Raw genomic sequence first — 23,261 nt, 5'->3', positions numbered from 1 at the left:
GGGAATGAGCTCAGTGCACACCATTGAGCTGTGGTGCCCAGTGTGTGGGGACTGCTCCATGGACCTCTGTGGATCAGCTGGAGTCAGAATGGTTTCTCTGCCTGAGAGGGGAAGTTCACTCCCCTTGCAAGGCTGTGGCAGGCACCTCCAGGACTTGTCCCATTCGGGGCTGACATTCCACTATGAGTGTGGTCCTCTATCTCACTAGGTATCACAAACCTTTGGGTCCCTGAGAGGCACATGGCAACCGCAAGACAGGCATGAGGGGGCTACACACTTGGGCTTGGTGGTCTGGTGCTTACCTTGGGAACAAGAGATCCAGCACCTGCTGGGTGGGGATGAAATCCCAGGAGATTAACCCCATGTTGCTGCTGAAATGTAGGTTTCTCCCACAAATGACAGGCAGGAGCTCATTCCTAAGCTGGTCCTGCCTGTAAGGTTCAAGGCTCTGTACCCTGAAGGGCTCCTCCGTGTTCTGATCATTTTCACCCTGGGTTGGGACCAAGAATGGTGGGTTCAAAATGGAAATGGTGACAAACAGAAAAATGATTTGTGCCAATACACTAGAGTCAAAGCACAATGGGACAGTTTCCATCAGTACAAACACACACACACACACACACATAAAGAGTCAGAATAGGAGTCCTGGGCCATTCATCAGGGATTAGACTAGAGGGCCTGCTGGGCTCACCTGCCCTGTGCTACTTACTGTTACTCTTGAGCTCCTCTGCGACAATTTCCAGAGGCTCTGGCGTCTAAGATGAAGCCTCACCCAGTGCATCCACAAAAGGGCTAGTTGGCCCCCCTGAGATTCCTGGGAGCCTGAGGCTCGGCATTGTTTGCAACCACAGGAGAACATCCTTCTCACTCCAGTTTCTCCAACCAAATGAGCTTGGATGGCTTGGTCAGTGAAGTGGGTGCCTGGATACCAGGGTTCCATGTTCTGTTTGATCCATTGTCAAGGCAATGATGTCATTTCCTGTGCCCATACCTGAGCCTCTTTTCACATAAGACCACTTTCAAAAGCCCTATGAGCTGCTGATTTCTCCTCCATGCCTACCCATCTCAGGTGCGCAGGTGTTCACCAACAACTACCCAAACATCCCCACCAAAATCTGCCCTGCTTGGTGCCACTAGAGTTCCAGCTTGGAGCCTTCAAAAATGCATTCACAACCAGTCCTTCCCTCTCAGAAGCTTTTGGACCCTGGTCCCATTAATGTGCAACTCATGCTGTGCCCAGTCTTTTCTGGAAAGTAGGGTAGCATCTAATCTCTAGGGTTTATTGTGTCTATTGGCCCATAACACCCTCTATTCTCCTGAAACCAGAGATGGGACTCACAGGTGGCTAAAGCACAAATGTAGAGATGGGACAATCACAAGAAGGGCAGAGACAAGGAATGCACCCCAACTCAATCAGGCCTGTGTCCCACACAGGGACGTGGCTAATGTCCGTCCCATGGTGGCTGCAGTTCCCTCTCTACACCATGGCAAGTTGGAGGGGACTGAGATGCAGAGGCTGCTCCCCTCTGCCATACAACTTCCCAAGGCTTCTCCTAAGATTTCAAAAGGGCCAAGTGTGTCTAGTGTTGGGGTCTCACAGAGACTCCGAGGTACCACAGCATCCTGCTGCCCAGAACCGGTTCACCCCTCACCTCAAGGGGGCTCAGCCTCTGGATTGATAAGAATTGAAGTGGGTACTTGTGATGGGATATCACCTCCAAGACTGAGTTATGCCAAGTCCATGACCCCTGTCTGCATCCCTGTCTCCAGCAACACTCCCCTCTCTCTCTTTCCTCCTCAGAGCAAACAAATCCATTTAGCAAGTGTGTCCTGTGATAAAGACATGACAGTCACCCATCCTCTCATTACAAAAACACTGAGGCTCAGCCAACAAGGATCCTACCAGGAACACAGGCATAAACTCAGAGTCCGATCCTCCCAGCCGAGCCTCAGTGAAGCCTGGACTCCCAGCCTCCTGAGAAGAGGAAACAGAGGTGCCTAGCCAAGCCACCTTGGATGCAGCCGCACACAAACTGAACTCATCAATGCCCCTTGCTCTCAGTTGTGAATAAGAGGGGAGGTGGTGTTTCACAACCCTGGACATCAAGTGCAGTCTCCAGGCTTTGGGGTGTGCCCTGGCCTCTCTCTATCTGCCCAGGCCCTCCAACCCACACTGGCCTCTTACCCAACCTCCTCCTAGGGCCAAACTCAATCCTGCCTCTCAACTTCTGCTGCCTTCCCCAAATGGAGAATGGCTGGCTCTCTGTTATCATGCTGGTGTCAGCAGCAATGCCACCCCACTGACATAATTCTGAGTCCCAACCTAGGCACTCCAGCTGTCTTTGCCACACCTGGCCTGTTTGGGCTCTGGCTCTTGCTCTTTTCTTTCATGTGCATGTGTTTTGAGGTTTTGAGTTTCTCCCACTGCAGAACTGCAGCTGTAGCAGGGTAGAGCTCATGAGGGTGACATTCTGAGCCATATCCTGTTCTATCAGGCCTGTTAACTGGGGTGACTGCTGGAACACAGAGATGAGTGAACACATGGGAGGTGGTTGGACCCACCTTGCCTCTGAGTGGCTTCCTTTCAGGACAGGAATGTAGGGATGGGAGCCCCTGGCGTGGGATGCTTTGCACAAGGCGTGACCACGGGCTCTCTTTCCTGGCAAAAATGGCTCCAATCAGCATGGAGAGCATTGTCATTCCTGGTGGCTAACAACAGCCCTGGACCCCAGAAAGGAACCCACACTCAAGATTAACGTCCGAGTGTGCGTGTCCTTGAGGAAATGAGGTCTCCTGATCCCAGGTGCAAAGGGGTAAGTCCTCTAACTCCAGGGGCCATGAAGGGACATCTGAGTTTCCCTTGTCCTTCTTTCCCTCTCTGAACCCAGTGTGTCCTCACACTAACCACAGTTAGGACCCTGGCCTCATTCCCCAATGAAGATCATTAGGCTCCATAAAGGACAGTCTCTAAGATGCTCAGTGGACCAACACCCTCTGCACAACCCATAACCCTATTCACCCAAGAGGCAAGAGGATTTCTATTCAGGAAAACCAGGAAAGGGAGAGCCTTTCTCAAGGACACAAGGACATTAGTGAGTGAGGGAGTGATTAATGGATGGATAACTATTTCCACCACCAACTTCCAGGAGCATATATGGCCCTTTGGAGAATTCTGCCGTGTGTTGGTGATTAAGGAGAATGTGTGAATCCAGGGGTCACTAGGTCCTCTCAGCCATAAGGAGGGAAACTGCCATAAAGGAACTAGGACAAGGGTGCGAGGAATGCTCACTGGTGGGAGATCGGAAGGAAGGAAAGTTTACTCATTAGAAAAGTGTAGCCTGAAAATTCTTAGCCAGCCAAAAGTCGTGCAAACTTGTGTGGGAAAAGAGTCTTTGCACAGTGATGAAGCTAGGAGCTCACATGATGGAACACAGCATCAACTGGGACCAAATCCAATATCTGATATTCTTGTAGGAAGAGGAGAGTCTGGACCAGATACCAGGGAGACTGGGGGATACCGGCTATGTGAGGTTGGAGCCAGGACGGGATGCCCATATGGGAACCACAGATCGTGGGCAGCAATAGGACAGTGGGCAAGGGCTGGGAAAGTTGGGGTATAGTCCCCTAGGAACCTGTGAGGTGTTTTGGCAGTGGGACCGCCCAACACCTTGTGTGTTGAGCTCCTGGAGCTTGAGAGAAGGCCCTTCCTCTGTTGTTGGCCACCCAGTTGACAGAGTTTGGTTGTAGCAGGCCTAGGACCCAGATGAAGGTCTGAGCATGTTGGCCATGCAGGGTGGATCTGGACCTCAGACACACTCTGATGACTGTAGGGTCTCAGCCCTGCATCAACACAAGCACCAAGTCAGGCCAGGTGGGGAAGGGCTAGGAACACACTCTGGGGGCTGGTGCCTATATTACTAGGAGCACTTCTGACCCCAATTCCCTGATCTGCTGCCAACACAAGCTACAGAGGAGGGTAGAGGGACACAGAGCATGGATCGTCCCCACTCAGTGGGCCCAGGCATGTACCATGGCCAGCAGCCTCGTGCCTTGCCCGGTGAGTCCTGAAGCGGCCCCCTCTTCCCAATCTGAGAGCTCTACCCTTCCTCATGTGCTACTACCTTTCCACTGTCTCTGGAAATATCTACTTGCTGTGGTCCTCAGGCAGTTTATGATTTAAGTTAAAAAAAAAAAACAGGTCTTGGTGCTCAAAAATATTTTATTTGCCCATCCTCATCCCCCAACCCCAATATTTTCATTATTTCCTCAACATATGAAATTTTACTAGCAAAAAGTTAATTTTGAATTATACAAAGTTGATTCAAATAACATTGATATACATAATCAATCTCCGTACTTTCAATGTTTGTTCTCCTTTCCTGTTAGAAACTGCTCGGAAAAAAGAGAACAGAGGGGGCTGGGGATGTGGCTCAAGTGGTAACATGTTTGACTGGCATGCGCAAGTCAGTGGGTTCGATCCTCAGCACCACATAAAATAAAATAAAGATGTGTCCACTGAAAACTGAAAAAATAAAACAAACAAACAAAGAGAACAGAGGACAGACTCATGGAAGTGCTTGAACTGATAAGAAGCTGCCACTCAAGCTCAGCATTCAGTCCTGGACAGAGTAAGACTGGTCCATTTTGACATCTACTCCAAAGAGTCTACCAGACAGAATCCTCTGACTGATCCCTGACTGAGCCATAGGAACTGGCTAGAAAAGCCTTCACATCCTCAATACATTCTTCACTTCAGAATACTGGACAAGCATTGATATCCATCTCTCATTACCTTGCTCCCCAGCCAACCATTCTTCAACAAATTCAAAGGAGCAACGCATGCAAGCACACAGAAAAAGATGTTCACTACACACATCCATGTGCGAAAAAGACAACTGGTATTTTTTGTTTTGGGCTATTTCAAATGAAATCACTTCTGCATGACCTCCACAAACAAAAAAAAAATTGTGAAATTCCCATGTAGAAGACAAGATACACTTGCCAAGGAGGCAGTGCCAAGAATTTTGACACTCCAAATGTAGAGTGTGTGTTTAGGAGGCAGTCACAGTTTCCATGAGAGAGTCCCATGAAATCAATTAGAAAGATCCATGCTCTAGCCCTACCATGCAAGTGATGTGACTTGAAAGAGTCACTTAGTCTCAGTAACCATCATCACTAACCACTAAGTCAATGAATAAAGGTCCTCAGGTGTCAAGCTACAAAATGTGGGATGAGCATGGATCAGGATGGGTGGGAGAAGTCTCCCCCTCTAACACAATTAGGGAAGGCTGTGCCTGTCCTCAAGTGGCTGGGGGGCCTGGGATCCTGCCACAGAGGGGGATTCCAAACCTCACATCCCCTGACCCAGGCCAGAAGACCAGGTAGAGTCCAAGAATCCTGGGGTGGCCCAATGGCAATAAAGGTTAAAAGGAACTAGGGATCTGCCTGGACCCTCAATCCCCTACTCTGAGCAGGGCTGCATGACGAGGCCAGAGGCCATCCACAGCAATCTGCCTTTACAGGAAAACAGGGACTGCAGGCTGCCTCTGGCTCACTGAATCAGGGTGGTGTTTTCATAAAGCAAGACCACTTCCTCACATTTGACCAGCAGCTCATGTGCTGACAGCACAATGACTGGCTTGACTCAGGCCCTGATGAATGAAATAGAAAATTCATAGCAAACCCATCTTTAGCTCTTCCACATCATCAGGGGCTCTGGTTCAATTCCGTCCAGAAAGGTATCTGAAATGATTTCTAAACATGCTGGGGACTCACCCGTGTGTGGAACTTTTCAGGAAAAAGGGGATCAAATCTCATGAAGCAACTCTTCTCTCTTCTAACCCATGGGCAATGCAAGGAACCTGCATGATACCAGAGGCTCACTTCTCTCTTCTCGTGTCTTCTGGAAATAAATCATTAATGCGTCCTTCAAGGTGAAGCAGAAGCCTGCATTCCCAGCTGCACAGAAGTGTTTGAGGGCACTGTCTCCCTTAAAACCCAAGAAGAAAAAACAGGTCATTAAACAGTCACATGGATTAGAGTACATGATCAATGATCCCTCCTCCCTGGAGCCTTCCACATGCCCATCTTCCCCATTCACAGTGCAATGTTTGGCCATTCTCAAAGACCAGGAGACCATGATGCTCATCACCAGGAAGTCAGTAAGGAACATGAACAGAGCAGCATGGATTGCAGAAGGTGGCACACCAAGGATCTTCAGCACAGCTACTAGAACATAAGAGCTTAACTTCAGTATTGACTTTCTGACACCTACCAAGTACAATGTTAGTGTCAAGCACAATATCCAGCATCCAAGTAGCAGGTGACTCTCTGCATACATTCACAGAAGTGGGCATCATCTGCATTGGAACAAGGAAGTATCTTATCCTTACTCATAAAAATCGTCATACACAAGGAATAAAATGGATGCAAGACTTCTCATTTCACGATTACGTAGCTGTTGAAATTCCCTATTAAATAATACCTCCTCCAAAATAAAAAGTATCTCAGACATGTGTCAACTGCACAATGGATGACATTTTAAAAATTACAGCCTTTACTTAATAATTATGTATTCGATATGCCTAGTAAGACTCTTTGGGAGAGGAGCACATAGAATTGCATCTTGGAAAAGCTAACATTTGCTGATAAATGTTACTGCTGATGTCAGGCATGGTGAAGTGAAAATTGGATTACTTTAAATACTCAAAGAATGCAATGTTGTAGGACTGGAATCCCTGATTTATAAACAGCATGTGGTTTCTATGAAAGCCAGTGATGGAGCAGGAAGAATGAAGCTGATTGAACAGACGACATCGGGGGATACTGAGGGATAGGCCAAACTGAAGAACATGTTCCAGCTAACTACTGATATATGGGCTCGTGAGCCCAAACCTGTGTTTGATAAAGCACTCATGTAAAAAGGTCTACCATTTAAAAGTGTGTCATTTAAATGGGATCTAGATGCACATCTGATAAAACGGCCTGTAAATTGATGAACTTCATGCAAGCGAAAAAAACAGATGATGGTAGATATAAAGATAAATCCTTGTCTTCACCAGGATGCCTAGAAATAGATTTTATTTGGCTAAGATGCAAATATCTTTAAACAGAATTTCTGAGTTCTCAATGACTTTATTCAATATTATACTGCACAGATCACAATGTTTTCTTTACAGAATAGTCTCTTCTTCTTCAAGCCTCACATAGAAAATGTCTCACAGGACATATGAGGGGAATGATCCAAGGGATGAGAAAATGGCTGGAACCATTCTCAAATGTGCACATTGAGCCTGAAGGTTTGGAAATGGGACAGACACATTGCCTCTTCAAGACTGCACTAGGGTTGCAGGTTACCAACAACTGTCATGACTCCATGTCACTAACTATGCCTAGCTCTCCTCAGAAACCTGAGGACAGCCAACAACCTCAGTTTGAAGGCACCTAAGGTAACCTAAAAGAATTATCACCCTATTGGATCATGAATTAATACATATCACAACTTGACCACTTAAACCAAATCCCAGAAAACTGGAAACAGATGATCATTTCCTCAGATACCCTGACTTCCATTTCATTGCCCAGAGATATTTTGGAAAGAATAAAATAGAATTTCATGCTTTGAATATATCATCCAATACTTTTCTTCCCAAAATGCTAGCACAATGGGTTCACTTTCTCTTTAGGAATTTTACTAATTGTTTGAAAGTTCTAGAGGGCCTGTGTTGGTCTCATAATGGACAAACAATCCAACATCCCCAGAGAACTTACACGTGCGATAAGAAGAAAACAAGGTCAAGCGGAGGAATGGGCAGGGGGATCCAGAGGAAGCTCATTTTCATGGGAGAGAATTCCCCCAATGAAAAGCATCAGAATAGAAACTAAGAAATATACCAACAAAAACAGTATGCTAGCTACTCAACATGCACAAGTCAGAAACCTAGAGAAGAGAATGCTGGCCATGTATGGACAGGTTGAGCTCTTCAGAAGAGCCACCTGGCACTGCTTAGTCAAAGACGTAAACAGACATTCTTTTACCCAGAAATTCCACCTGTCGTACTTTACCTACATATTGCTTAAGCAAGGGGACATGCATAGGGATATTTATCCTCATGTTCCTTATAGACTTGTCTGTGTTGACAGGGAGTTGAGGGCCATCAGGATGCCCACAGCTGGGAAAGTCAAAAGCTAAACTGTGACAGCTGCCAATCTGGATCTATTCAAAGAAATCAATGAAAAACAGATGGACACATGACAGTCAAATCCCTGAATTCAAGTTCTTGCTATCCTACCTACCAACAATCATGCTTGGTCAACACAGTGGCATACCTCAAGACAAAAAAAAAAAAATTTTAAAGAAAATATTGTGTCATGATTACTTTTCTTCAATGCAACAAGGAAATGGCAATTTTTCCCCATCCGAGATCTGTTACTCTCTTATGCATACTACATGAGATTATTGTGGACATGCTTACAAATAATTATCTACTCAGATACTTTCTGTGACTCACCAAATGCAAATATCTAGGAAGAATTAAAGTCTCCATACGTGAATTCATCATCAAAAGCCTTGAGTCAACAGGTGCTTCACAAAATGGCTTCTTTGCCAACTTGATGACCTCCTCCTCTGGCAATGTTTCCACCTGAAAGATGTCACCAACTTGTTATCATTCATATTTCCACAGTGCCAGTAAAAAGAAACAAAGTCTGATATTCCATTGAATAAATCCTCAAGTGGACCAACCTCCATACTTCCTTCCATATTTTAAAATTAACAAATGCAACTTCAACTCAATAACTTGTATTACGCAAAATGCAACCCTAACCTCTTACACTGTACTCTTTTATAGACTCACATGTCCTAGGTTCTGATTTAACTGTCCATTGAGCAGTCAGAACACGTGCTACTTCACATTCCTTATGGTGTCCAATCCATTCTCTGCCAAGCTGAATACAAACCCCTGGTCACAGGAGAAAGGAAGCATATCTCCTCCAACAACATGCATCAGGAAATAGGACTATCCATCTCGTGGTTTCCATGGAGTTTCCTAAAGGAATCAGTGCTTAGGCTAGTGTCTGAAACCAAGCATGCAAACAACACATTTTAGCAATCAACCGCCATCACTGGGAATCATCCCATGGCACATATTGCAAAAACTGTCCTCAGGCAACTCTCTCACACACAGTGCAGAAACTGGAGCCCGCAGGACTCACTCCCTTGATTCCTACCCAAAGTCGCTGCTCTTTCCATGGCACTTCCAGGAACTACACTGCTTTGTAGAATCCTTAAAAGACCTTAGGATCTCTTCCCAGTGTTCACCAGGAGCAGGAAGTAAACACGAAAGGGTTTTTAAAGGGAGGACTTAAAACAAAACCCACAGGTGCCACAGGAAAACAAAAGGACACAGAGTCAGAGACACCTGACACCCCTGGGCGGGTCTCCCTTCTAAACCACCTCCTGCCCCCAGGTCACCTGGGCTCCCCCGTCGCCCTCCCCTCTCCAGGGGCCTGCGGGTCAGGCCACCTCTTCTCCTCTGAGGTCCACGGCGCAGGCCACACTGCTGAGGCCACCGCATCCTGAACAGGACCCTGCAGATCAAACTCACCCGCTGTGACCAGCAGCTCTGCGGAGGAGGGCCCTCAGGTGAGAACCGGGACCGCGGGGTCCGCGGTGGGCGCTGAGGGGACCGCCCCAGCGGCTCCAGGGGACAGACAGCCGGGACCGAGGCTCCAGGGCGGCGGCAGAGTCCTCCGGGTCCCCCCTCGTGTGGGCGCCTAGACCGGGGCGTCTCCTGGCAGCGCACCTTCTCCTGTCACCGACCCCGCGAGCCGGACCCTCCATCCGGGACCTCCAGTCCCACGGGCGCTACTTCCGGGCTTCTCCCCCTCGGAGCTCCCCGCGACCACGGCTCAAAGTTCCCGCCCTGCATAGGCCCCGCCCCCGTCTCCCTGGCGACGGCTCCGCTTCCCCTTTAGGGTTGGCCTGCTGGGGGCGGTGCCCTCCGCGCGCTCCGCCTGCTGGCCTGTCCCTTCAGCTGGGGACCTAGGTTGCCACAAGATCCTCACCTGGATACACACTCCCTGGTGTGAGGCCTGCGGCTGCCCCCTCGTGGCCGTGGGGCCGTGTGACTCGCGCGGATGCTGGGCTTTCTGGTCTGAAAGAGCTCCTTACACAGGGTGATAGGACTGCTGCACAGGAGGACAGGGCCCTGGGAAGGCACAGCAGGACCATCTATATCATTGTGTTTGTCTCTGCTTAGTGGTTTTATACTTTCAATGTGTGTCTCCTGAATATGTTGTGTTAACAGGTGGGGACATTAAGAGGTCATTAGGCCATGGAGACTCCTTCCATGAGAATGGCATTAAGGTCTTTACAAAGGAGGCTTCTCAAAGCAGCCCTTGTCCCTCCCTGTTTTACCTTCTGACACAGGAGGTCACAGCAAGAATGTTCTCAGAACGTGGTACCTGATATTGGATTTCCAACCCCCAGAACTTTGAGAAATAAAATCTTTTCTATAAATTACACGGTTTTTGCCATCACAACACAAACAATCCCAAGAGAGTAAATCAACAATTTCTCTAATTTTGTAATTGTGTAAAATACACAAAACATCCATTTTGTAATTTTAGCCTTTTTTACGTGCACAGTTCAATGGCATTAAGTACATTCATGTTGCTGCACAGCCATCACCACCATACATCCCCAGGACTCTCATCTTGCTGTCAATACTGAATTCTAGTGCCCTCCCCAGGCCCAAGAAAAGAAAATTCTACTTTATGTTTTTATGAACCTGATTACTGGGAATGTGAGATAAGTGAAATTCTAAAAATAATTATGTTTTTGTGGAAACCATCATTGAAATTGGATGCAGTTTACCCCTACTCCTGGAAATGCCAGATCAATTTCAATTCTGCAGGTGTCTCAATTGAATTCTCAGTGACAGGTAGTGGTGACTATGTGCTATGACCTGTTTGTTCATGTCAGGGAGCAGCTCTGATCATGGGATCAGCCTGTGGGTTCCTTCCTCCTCCAGGTGTCTACAGGCCGATATACAGACATGAGCATGCTAAGAAGTGGGCTGGGGCCATCCCTATGGTGCAGAGGAATCTGATTTTGTCCATCCACACACTGTCTTGTGGGTCATGAAGGCTAGAGGTAGAAACACTACCTGGATTCTCTTGGGATCTGAGTGGGCCCAGTCTGTGGGCTAAGAATTGGTATTGTCTCCTAAAGAACAGGGACTAGGGAGTCCAGAGGGCAGGGCTAATTCAGACCTGAGTGTCTTTAAGCCCACTTTCAGAGGGGGTTACACTGTTCTGATGATCCCTGAGGCATATACACATGCTTCAAATCCAGATAGAGGTGCCCAGGTGCAGACTGGGTTGTTATGTGGACTCCCCACCTCCACACACCTGGGATGTCCCAGGGATCTGAGAAGCAGAGCAGCATGACTAGACTGAAGGAGTCCAGTCTCTCTGCATAAAGGTAAATAGGTTTCCTTCAGGGTCCCCAGCAATTCCACATAAAACTAACTCTGCACCCAGAGACCTGGGCATCTTTTTGAGGCTCAGTCAGTTCTCACACCTGTCTCTATCTGGCAGAACCTTTCTGGCTCCCTTTCTACACATTACCTTGAAGATGAAAACCTGGAGGGTGGGACTTTCCATCATACAAAGGTTCCCAGACATGTTCCACAGTGTCACCACTTTCTCTATAGATCTCAACAGTTGACCCCAGCCGGGTAGGGTGGGCCACAAGCCCCCTGGGTTCCATGAACTAACCATAGAAGGACAATCAAGGAACTGTGGCAGGAAAGAGGTAGGACTGTTCAAGGCACATGACAGGGGCAGAGTCCAGAGTGGAATGTAGGGCTCTCACCTGGGATCTTTGCATGTGAAGTGGAGAAATGCTATGGTGTTTGTGGGATGTCCCCCAGGTTCCCTCGGGTCAGGATGGGCTGGGGATGCTCTCTGCATGCTCTTGAAAGACATGGTATGAGGTCCATTGCCCACCACTTGTTCCCATGGAAGACGCCTTAGTGTTGGGGTGCCACATGAGAAAGCCTCACTTCCTTTAAAAATTCAATGTGGAAAAAAAAATCCAGGTGCACGAGCCAGGGATGCAAGGTCCATATATGCTCCCAGTAGTTTCTGGTGGTGACAGTTCACCATCCATGAATCACTCGCCTATCATGATCCTTGGAAAATTCTCTTCCTTTCCTGGTTTTCTCAAGAGCAAGAAGCTTGGGGTTTGGGGAAAGAGGGACCTGGATTATGCAAAGGGTATTGTTACAATACTCTTCCTGGTACTGTGGGGCAGGTCACTCAGAAAACACACCACGTCCCAGTTTTGTCCCAATTGAAGAGTCTTTATTTAGCCAGACAGCCAGTGACTCTCCCCACACTCCCATAACTGTCTCTGCAAGGAACAGCCCCGAGCCTGAACATTTTAGGATATTTAAAGGCAAAAAACCACCTGGGGTGATGTAGCTGCAAGCAAGCAGGTACAGAAACTGAATTAGGCAGTGAGCAAGACAATGCAATGGGCACGTTGGTATTTCCCATGGGACTTTCCAGGTTGGCATAGCAGCAAGCAAGCAGAAGGGAAGTGGGTCAAAATGACCCTAGTTCAGACAAGTTAGAAAATGGTTACTAACGTCTAGACAATCGATCTCTGAGAAGGTACATTGCCCAAGAAAAATACAAACAAAGAAAAAAAAAAGCCAATTTTACATTGTATAAGAATTGCTATTTTGTTTGCCAAGTATGTTGTGCTAGGTAATATTAATAGGTACAGAGGCAGGGCTTTCCCATGGAAGAAGCATTTGTTACATGATATGGAGTCTCACTGTAAAATGGCATCTGTTTGGTCATTGCCCATATAGCCTGGCCCATAACACTGGGTCCAGTGAAAGGACTGTCCTTTAGAAATCTAATGATCCGCATTTGGGTATGGGGCCAGGGTCATAGCCCTGGCTGAAGTGAGGACAACACTCTGGGTCCTGCAGAGGGAAAAAAGAAACAAGGGAGACTCTGATTTCCCTTCATTTCCTCTGGAATTTAGAAGATTTACTGCTTTGTGCTAGGGACCCTGAGACCTCATTGCCTTGGGAATACCCACACTCAGGTCAAGGTTTTGATTTGGGGTTTCCTCCCTGGGGCATAGTGCTGATGCTGGCCACTAGGGGCTGCAGTATTGTCCATGCTCAGAGGGCCCTGGTCATGGTATGTCCAAAGTGTCCCATGCCATGGGACCTCCCATCATTAGCATTCCTGTGCATAGGAGGAGCAACTAAGAGGCAGGGGGTTTCTGAATTCATTTCTTCACTCATCACTGTGTTCCAGCACTCACTCTACCTAAAGGGGTCATGTTGGGCCTGCGCAGGCTCTGAAAGTCACCACCATGAGCCCTACCCTCTGGTAGCTGCACATCTGCATCTGGAGGTGCATAAAATCACAAAGCAGATGCAAGTGAAAGAAAAGAACAAGAGCCAGAGCCAAAATAGGGTCCGGTGTGAAGGAAAGCTGGAGTCACTAGGTGGAGACTGAGAACCATCTCAGTGATGTGGCATTGCTGCAGGAACTAGAATGACATAAGGAAGCCAGTTCTGTTCATTTTGGGAATAGTGTGTTGAGGAAGGCATGGCCACATAGAAATTGGAAGTCCTGATTCAGTGTAGCCACAAGAGGAGGATGGATAAAAGACCAATATGGCTGGAGGGCCTGGGCAGATAGGGATAGGTTAGGGCACACCACACAGCCCAGAGACTGCACTCAATATCCAGAGTTGTGGATCTCCACCCCCTAACTCACAACTGAAAGCCATGGGCATTTATAAGGTCAAGTTTCTGTGCAACTGGGTCCAAGGTGGCTCAGCTGGATGCCTCTGTCTCCATGTCCCTGGAGGCTTTGACTGCATACCCCACTGAGGCTTAGCTGGGAGAATCTGACCCTGAACTCTTGCCTGTGATCCTGGTAAAAAACCAGTTTGGCTGAGACTCAACACTTTTCTGATGGGAGGACTGGTCTTTATCACAAAGTTGTATACAAAGACAGCATATCACTTCATTCCTTGGATCAAGATTGGAAGGGAGACAGAGTGGGGGAAAATGCTGGAGAGGGAGCCAGACAGAAGTCAGGCTTCCCATAACTCAATCTTGGAGGTGACATCCCATCACTTTTGCCCAATTCTATTCCTTAGACACAAGAGGGAAGAGTATGATCCACCTCCAAGTGAGGGGTGTACTGCCTTTGGGAACCAGGAAGCTATGGTATCTTAGAGTCTCTGTGGGTTACCTATCTCCTAGACTGAGAAGAGGCGCTTGGGCCAATGTGAAATCTCACAAGAAGTCTTGGGAAGTTCTATGCTAGAGGGTGACAGTCTCTGAATCCCAATTGCTTCAAACTTGCTATAGATCAGAGTGGGAACTGCAAACAGGAGGGAAAGTGGCATTGCCCAGGTTCTTTAATGAGTTAGATTTTATTCTTTCTCTCCTTCTTGTAATTGTGAATCCTGTCTATGGGTTTCACAGACAATACAGGCATTTATGGGCACATATGCCCAATTCCATCCTAAGAAGTGGTGTGACAGTAATTCCCAGGGAAGAGTTGGGGACACTGGAGCACCCATGAGAGGCACAAAGGTAGGTCTAGCATCACAAAGCTGGTGAGGAGGGGGACTGGTTATGAATCCAGTTTTTGAATCCTCAAAGCAGGAGCTCTAGCTGAAGCCAAGCTGGCAAGGGATGATGGGGGTTGTTAATGAAAATCTGTTCAGTTGTGTACTTGATGTGGTGTGGGGGACAGTCAGCAGTCCATGGGACTCTGGAGTGGTCTCATGTGAATAAAAGGATCAGGTACTGGGACCACAGGAAGTGCTTTCATTGGTTGATGGTTCAAACAGAACATGAAACCCTGGTTAAAAATAAAAAAGGTACCTGCTTTCCTCAGAAAGCTGTCCCAGCTCTCTTGCTTGGGGAGGCTGGAGTAAGAGGGATGTTCTGTTCCACAGCATGCTGAGGCTCAGGCCTCAGGAAATCTCGGGGGTTCCCCATCGCCCAAGTATAGGAACACTGGTTGGGCCTTTGCCCTAGTTGCCAGAGCCTCTGGCGATTTTTCCAGAGAAGCCCAAGACTAACACTGAGCAGCAAAGGGAAGGTTAGCTGAGGCAGGCCTTCATGTCTGACCACTCATTCATGGCCCAGAATTCCAACTTTCTCTTTTTCCCCACCCTGTGTGTGTGTGTGTGTGTGTGTGTGTGTGTGTGTGTGTGTACACACTGAGGACAACTGTTCCGCAGTGGTTTTGCTTCACTTTATTGGAGTCATGTTTCTGTTTTCTGCTATTTCCATCTTTAAACCCACCATTCTTGGTCCCACCCCAGTGTGAAAATTAGCCCACTCAGAACACGGATGGCATCTGTAGAGACCATTGAGTCAAATAGGGAGGAAGAGCTCATGAAGCAGTCCATGCCTGTCTTGTATGCAGGAACCCAGACTTAGGTACCACCTTTGTGTGCAACTACTCAAGGTTCATCATGACTCAGCAGGTGCTGCACCTGCGAAGCTCCCAAGCTAAGCTCCCAACCTTCTAACCCAAAGATACCACCACCTAGCTGAACTTGAGAATGGCCTGTAACTTTCTAAGTCCCAATTTGCTGTGTGAAAACTGAGGATTTTAGAAGACCATCCTCATAGGGTATTGTCAGGACCAATGGGATGAGTCCTAGAAGTGTCTGCCACAGCCTTGCATCAGAAAGTGGATTCACCTTCTCAGCCAGACTAAACCACCCTGTCTCCAGCTGGGCCACAGAAGTATGTGGAGCAGCCTACTCACACTGGGCCTCACTCCTTGATATTGTGTTCCCAGCTCATTTTCAAGTGGACTCAGTGAGGGCTGTGGGTTTCTCTAGTGTCTCATTCCCATCTGCAAGAAGAAGGTATCTGCCAGGGGCCTCACTTAACTTGGGCAAAGCAATTTTGCATTCATGAAGGATGTTCCAGATTCCATAGAGAGAAATTCCCATCCTAGTTATAGCCAGAGAAGGGCCGGGGGGCTGGCAGCTCCCATGCCCGGTGAGATATGTGGTAAGCAGCTGGTTGGGGTCATTCTTTGAGGAGCATATATAAGAAGCACCTATTGTGTGAAGACGTTTCTCAGCACATCACATAATTTAGTGAAAAATGGGGGAAATCCGTGCCATCTTTCTTCAGAAAGCTGTCCCAACTCTCTTGCTTGGGGAGGCCAAGCAAGATAAAATTGGCATATAATTTTATCAGTTAGACAGAAACCTCGGGTGTCATATTCTAATGATCACATCAACCTGTCCTCTAGGAGACATGGCTGCAAATTGTCCTACTCCAGTGAAGATGATGGATCACTGGATCAACTAAAAATGGAGTGGACTTGGGGTCAAGATGGAGGGCTCCTATCTCCAGTGTGGGGATATATAAGGTTTTATGGCTTGGGAAGACTGCGAAAACATTGGTTCTCACAATTTTTTTTAACATTTTTATTATTATTTTTGAGTTGTACGTGGACACAATACCCTCATTTTATTTTTATGTGGTGCTGAGGGTGGAACCCAGTGCCTCACACATGCTAGGCGAGCACTCTACCTCTGAGCGGCAACTCCAGCTCTGGTTCCCACAATTTTGAGTCCTGCTTACAGTATAAGGTCTGAAGCCTCAATTGTAGAAGAAGGTAGGAGATGTAGGTGGAATTTTGGTCATTGGGGAACTAAGGAGACTGTGGCCTCAGAGCCAGCTCATGTGCAAATCAACCCCCCAACGCCCATCCCATTCTGAATGCACCACCCCCGTCCTCTCCCCTAGGGCCACAGAAACTTGGAGAGTAGTAGCTCTCATCCCAGGCCTCACTGTTTGGAAATGAGAGCTAGTGTCTTGCTCCCCATGACACTATTCTTCAGAGAGTACCCCCTAGAAGAATAGTGTCACTTGGGAGCAAGATACACAGATCACAGAGAGTGAGGTAGCATGGCAGCAAAAACCCCGGTATGATGTTCAATCGAGCCCTGACAATGATGGACAGGAGGACAGACCCTCCTGGAGATTGCCAGAATGCAAACAAAAAGAATAATGTCAGGGCTCTCCCACGGTAGGGGAGAGCTGGTCACACCATGGATCCAGAGTTTGGGTTTTTTGTTTTTTGTTTTTTTGGAAGGAGAGAGACCTGTCCTGTCACTGCCTGTATAGCCACTGTGTCTTGGCTGGTGTGGACTGACCTGTGGAGAGACAGGGGAGTTACAGAAGTCAAGGTCCATAGGGGTGCTATAGAAGGCTGTGGGAAGGAAAGGCCAGGCTTCTGCTGACTACACACCTGCCTGCCCACAGTGCCATGCCTTTCATTCTGAGCACTGGGATAGAGAGGATTTCCATCAGCCTCCAGGCCTTCTGTGCCTTCAGCTGCTGTTGCCTTTCATGCAGCTCAACATGGGTGGCTTGAACCTGGAGCACTGTGCCCACTACCTGCAGGCCCAGCTTGAGGACATGAAGCGTAGGCTACGAGGCAGAGCCTGAAGGCAAGGAGGCTTAGGGTAGGTACAGAAGGGTAAATGAAGAAACAGTTATATTTTAGCCCCACTGGATGGAATCTCTTAAGTCTGGTGTTGGACTGGGAACAATTATAAGGCTTTGACCACTCAGGCAATGGCCCCAATCTGGGAAAAGGTCCTGAGTGGGCTCTGGGGCTAAGGTCTTCCTGACAGATAGAGGTATTATCTGTTTTTGCAAAGCTGAAGGCAAGGCAGTCATGCTGGAATCTTTTCTCCTATAGCTGCAGCCTCAGGTCCAGTGCAAACTCTAAAATCACCTGCAGAGAGAGAGCCTTCTCCAGGAACTGCACTGCTGCCCAGTCAAATGGCAGCACTAACGTCAGATCCAGAGCTCAAGTCAGCTCCAGCATCTCTTTGGAAGCAAGAGGCGGTTCTAGTGTTAGATTTAGTGTCAGCTCCAGAGCTCCAGGTAGCTTCAGCTCTTGCTCCACTGCTGGATCCAAGTCTGTCCCCAACTCTAGATCTGGAGTCCACCCTAGTGCCAGTTCTATCAGTAGAGGCTTGCCAGTCTTATCCTGTGGCCACAGAGAAAGCGCTAAGGGAAGAAAAGCCTCATGTGTTAACATTCCCTCCAGACCTGGGGGCAGAGAGCTTTGTGCTGATGGATGAGGTGTCTTGGCATGGCTGAGCAGGGCGGTTGAGCTTCTTTCTGGTCTCTGCTGCCTAGACCTGCTGTTCCCTGCTCCAGATCCTGTGTTCCTGCCCCAACCCCAGGTTGCCATTGCAGCCAGGGGTGCTCACTCCTGGGAGGTGATGAGGTTCCAAAGGAAATGATATGTCCATGAACTCTGAGCAGGGCAGGTGAATCAGGACAGCATCAATGGCAGTAAAGTGACAGTCCTCCCAATGTCAGTGGGGTAGGTGTGCCTTTGTACCTTCCAGAAGGAGCAGCATGCAGAGAGAGGCAAGGTAACCAAAAGTACAAGCAGCATTTTGGGGGATAAAGAACCTTTAGAAGCAGACCCTGTGCAAAGTTCAGCTTCCCTGTTTGGTGGCAGACTGTGAGGACAATGCTGTCTCTGACTGCATCCTCAATCTTTGTCTAACCCAATGAGCCAAGATGGCTCAGTGCATGGGTATAATTTCCAGAACTCCCCAAACAGAATTGTGAACCTATGTATCCTGCAGTTTCTGAAATTCTACTGATGTTGCCATCCCCATGTTTCTTGGAGTCAAATTCAGAGTTCTCAGCAATGATGTCCAGCATCACTGCATCTTTGAGCAACACCTCTTCAGTGTCACCCAGGACCTTTCCCATGGCCATCAAAAGCAACATTGAGTCCAGTATCTCAGGGGTATCCACTAGCAGTTCCTCACTGCCACATATCCAGCTAGAGGAGCAGAGCATGGAGCGCAAGAGCATCCTAGTGTGGCTGACAGCAGGGATGTCACCTGGGTGCCCACACTGGAAAAGGCAGAAAACATAGCAAACACCATGGACGAGCCCTGTCCTCAGGAGTGTCAGAGTCTGCATATCCCTTGAACGGGGAATCAGAGGGTCTCTTTGTAGAATTTTTATGGATGTGCAGTATATTCCCAATATTCCAGGTGTCCAGCTGCAGAGGAGCCATGTTCAATCCTCCCCCTGCTGACTCACTTGTTTGGTGTCTTAGCTGTCAGGCCCAAAGCCTTTAGAGTTTCTACCTGTGATAAGCACAGATTCATCCTGCATCCCAGAGCAAATCTGGCATAGAGGGTGCCACTGGCCCATTCCTCTGATCTCAGTGGAAGTGGAAAGTAGAATGGAACTTCTACTCGAGTGAAATATGGCTCCACATAGGACAATGGCAGGTACAGGCAGTCTTTTGTATGAAGATTAGGCTAGTAGCCCATCAGAAGACCCCATATAATTACATGGAGGCCAGATGCTAGTAGCAGGATAACAAGAAGGTGCCCTTGTATTCATAGCTAAGGTGTCTCCTGAATGTCCCAGGCCACTATCCAATGGGTATCGCCTCCGGGGCACATACCCTGATGACCTGTCTCCCACCCTGATCCAGGTGACCTGCCAGGGTAGAGGGCTTTGGACCAACACTTGCTTAAGGAGGAGGGTCTGAATAAATTTGAGCTGCTGCAAATCGTCTCCAAGCATTAGAGTAAGTGGGACAATCAGATGGTGGGGAGTAATGATCAACAAGCAGGCTCAGGACAACTCACAACCCAATAGAAGAGTGCCTTAGCCTAGAAAAACAGGCAGAATGTGTAGTGGGCCTTGTGCACCAAGGAAACTGCACTGAAGTGGGCTTAAAATCTGTAGTAGATTCTCTGTGCTGCCCCAGGGCCTGTTGGACCTCCCTAACATGTATCCTCCCCTGCACCTGATCAGCCATTGAAAAGCTAACATCCATGAGGGGCAGAAAAGAAAAGCTCCTTCAAGCAGCAGTATACACCATGGGTCACTGATAGGGATGATTTAACAGTAACATGGGAAAAAATGGGCTACAAGTGGAATCAGCACTGATGTGGACTGAAACAGCACATGTTAAAAACCAGGGGTAGGACCTGAGAAGCCCTGCCTATGGGGAGAAATGTCAGTATTGTAGCAACTGGGAACAGGACACAATAACACATAAAGGCCAGGAGACAGCCTGTTTGGGCTGTGTTTTGAAAATTCCAAGTCCTTTGTGCCTGTGTGCCCATCTCCAAATGAGATCAGAACAGCCAGGTTATTATCCCTTCCTTTGTCAGCTAAGGGGTCCTAAACACAGAGGCCAAAAAGCTGATCTGTAAATAATTTCATTGCTGTTTTCTTTCCTGTGAGCCAGGAACTCATAGCAGCCACGATCCAAGTCTGTCCACAGTGAAACATACCATCCCTATGGCTCCTATGACCAGTTCTCTAACATTTTCATAAATAACCAAGTCTGAGGTTGGAGTGTCTTACATGCAAGGCCAAGATTGGCTAAGTTGCAGGCATGGTGTCTCATGCCTGTAATCCCAGCCTCTTGGGAGGGTGAGGCAGGATGATCACAAGTTTCACGCCAGCCTCAGCAACTTAGCAAGACCCTGTCTAAAATGAAAAAAGCTGGGAATATGGACCAGTCGTTAAGGGCCTCTGGGTTCAACCCCTGTACCAAAAAAAAAAAAAAAAAAAAAAAACAACAAAAAAACAACAAAAAAGAATAGGCTAAGAAAGTGGAATCAAAAGTAGAAACATCCAAACCATCATTGATTGAGAGCAAGCTCTGGGCCAGTGAGGATTGTGGGTAACAGATGTCCAAAGAAAGGACAAGCTGGATGCATGAAACCCACTTTGTGTTATGACATATGAATTATGGCAGGAGGGTTGCAGTGATGCCAGACCTCTCCTGGTTCTCCTGGTTGTTGGAATGCTTGTTTGCATTAGGGAAACTCTGGAGATATGGCCTCTGCTTTAGAAAGCCTGGTCCAGTTGGAGGTGGTTACCACCAAAAAAGGAAGCATGGTCACAGTGGGGTGCCTGGTTAGGCATCCTTTCTTTCATGACTGTGACAAGTACCTGAAAAAAATACTTAAATGAAGAAACATTTCTTTTGGCTTCTGGGTTCACTACTTTCCATTCTTTGTGAACTCACTCCATTTTTGGGTCCTTAACAGAGGCCATACATAGGCAGAAGTTTGTGGGAGAGGCAAGCTACTCAGAGCAGGTCAATAGGTCATAGAGAGAAAAAAGAAGGATAAGGGGAAGCAAGATGTGAAGGGGAGGAGAAAGAGGAGGAGGAGGAGGAATATAAAAAGCACATGAAGATATAAAATAACCAGAATAAGATTACAAATCAGAAGGATAATGATGAGAAGGAAGAGGAAGTGGAGCTCATCTAAAAAAATATATAGTTCCTTAAGTCATCCTTCATCCATGCACAAAAGACTTCCAATTTATACCACCTCCCAGGACTGTATTCATTTATAAATGGATTAATCCACTAAGAAGGTCAAAGCACTCACCATCAAATGCTTCCCCGAAAACCCATGTGTGAACATTGCTTCACTGGGAGAAGAGCTTCAGCACATGAGCCACTGGGGCAAATCCTGATGTAAACTCCAGCAGTGTCTCTTTAGCAGGTCCAACCTGAACTGAGACATTCTGGAGTCCAAGGTGCTTTTTCATTGAAAGGTGGTAGTTTGGTTTAGTTCCTATGCACAGTCTTTCCTCAGGAAAGAATCATTGAGAAAGTCTTTGGTAGAACTGTAGCTGGATCAGAGGGCTCTCAGGTCTATGGCTCAGGCCTGACCCTGGCAGAGACTCTCAAGTGTTGCAAGTGTCCTGTGGTGTACCCCTTGAGAGTCACTTACCACCCACTGGCCCTCTCTCTTCAGAGCTGAAGATCCCTGACAAAGGAAATGTCTTTTATTCCATGAATACTCAAGTCAAATATGACTTCAGAGAAACAACCCACCAGCAAGTGAGACAAGGTAAAGGGAAGGAAGATAAACACCCTCCTTATTCACTCTTTCCTCCTGGTGCCACTGCACATCCACACAAGGAGGTAAAAACCCTCAGCTCCTGGATATATGTTCTAGGAGCCCCATAGAACAGGCTGGGGTGGGTTACAGTTTCTGGGCTTTGCTGATGTTGCCATATCCCACAGTTCTTCAAATCAACTTTGGAGTCCTCTGAAATAAAACCTAGGTTCATGGCCACCAAGAAGTCCAGTGTCACTGGAGTCATTATTTGCAGATCCTCAAGGACCTTCTACAATAAGCAGGTGGGAGACAGCTGTTTGGTTCATTTCAGCTCAGAGGAGCAGAGCAGAAAAAAGTACAAGAATGTCCTGGTAAGCCTGGCAGCAGGGGTGTCTCCTGGTTGGCCCAGGGCAGGAAACTAACACATATCAAAGGCCATTTAGAATTGAAGCTTCTGGATGGTCAGGAAGGACAGACAGAAAAAAGAGAGAGGTCAATGTGAAGGGCTTGACCTGAGATGAGGTAGAGCACCAGCATGTCCACCCCACATCTGGGGGAGTCTGTGGTTTAGATCCTGTGCATAATCTTCCTTCAGGGAAGAATCACTGAGGAAGTCTTTGGTGGAACTGTAGCTGGATCAGAGGGTTCTCAAGTCTGTGGCGCAGGCCTGCCCTGGCAGAGACTCTCAGGGGTTGGGGGTGTCTTGTGGTAGAGTCCTTGAGTGTCAGCTACCAATCCTCTCCACCTCTCTCTGCAGAAGTTGACCATGCAATCATCTATTTCTCCATGCATCCTCAAATGAAGTATCATTTCCTTGTAAGAAAACATCCCACCATGAAGAGGACCCAGGTCAAGGGAAAGGAGGTAAGCATCCACCTTATTCGTGCTGACTCCTGGTGCCATTCCACATCCACACAAGTGATATGAAGCCTCATATGGACATATGTTCTAGAATGCCCGTAGAGCAAACTGGCAAGTTGGGGTGGCGTTCAGTTTCTGGGCTTTGCTGATGTCCATCCCCCACAGTTCTTAGAATCAACTTCCAAGTTGTCAAGGCTGCTTTTAAACAAGCAGGTGGGAGACACTTGCTTGATTTGCATCCGGTTAGAAAAACAAAGCCAAAAGAATGCCAAGACTGTTCTGGTAAGCCTGGGAGCAGGTGTGTTCCTTTGTGTTTACCCCTAGGCAGGAAACACTCATCCAATACCATGGACTACTCATGCCCTTTTGAATTGGAGCTTCTGGATGGTCAGGAAGGATAGATGGAAATAAGGAAGAGAGAGGTCAGTGTTAAGGGCTTGACCTG

At 47.7% G+C, this 23,261-nt stretch overlaps 1 long non-coding RNA gene across 2 annotated transcripts; it reads right to left on the bottom strand.

Annotated features, from left to right (window-relative positions):
• Positions 1 to 4,201: 4,201 nt before the first annotated feature.
• LOC144373857 (uncharacterized) lies at positions 4,202 to 22,142 on the bottom strand. Of its 2 annotated transcripts, none has more exons than XR_013433395.1 (4): positions 21,497 to 22,142; positions 8,511 to 8,642; positions 6,275 to 6,359; positions 4,202 to 5,989 (listed from the first exon to the last, which is right to left on the bottom strand). It is a non-coding gene; the product is annotated as an uncharacterized LOC144373857 (long non-coding RNA). The 2 variants fall into 2 exon arrangements; XR_013433394.1 differs by lacking the exon at positions 21,497 to 22,142 and adding an exon at positions 8,856 to 9,553.
• Positions 22,143 to 23,261: the final 1,119 nt, after the last annotated feature.

The sequence above is a fragment of the Ictidomys tridecemlineatus genome, unplaced genomic scaffold, assembly GCF_052094955.1.
Source record: "Ictidomys tridecemlineatus isolate mIctTri1 unplaced genomic scaffold, mIctTri1.hap1 Scaffold_5100, whole genome shotgun sequence".
NCBI lineage: Eukaryota > Metazoa > Chordata > Mammalia > Rodentia > Sciuridae > Ictidomys > Ictidomys tridecemlineatus.
The sequence above is the reverse complement of the archived record's forward strand: the minus strand, read 5'-3'. Positions and strand labels throughout refer to the sequence as shown.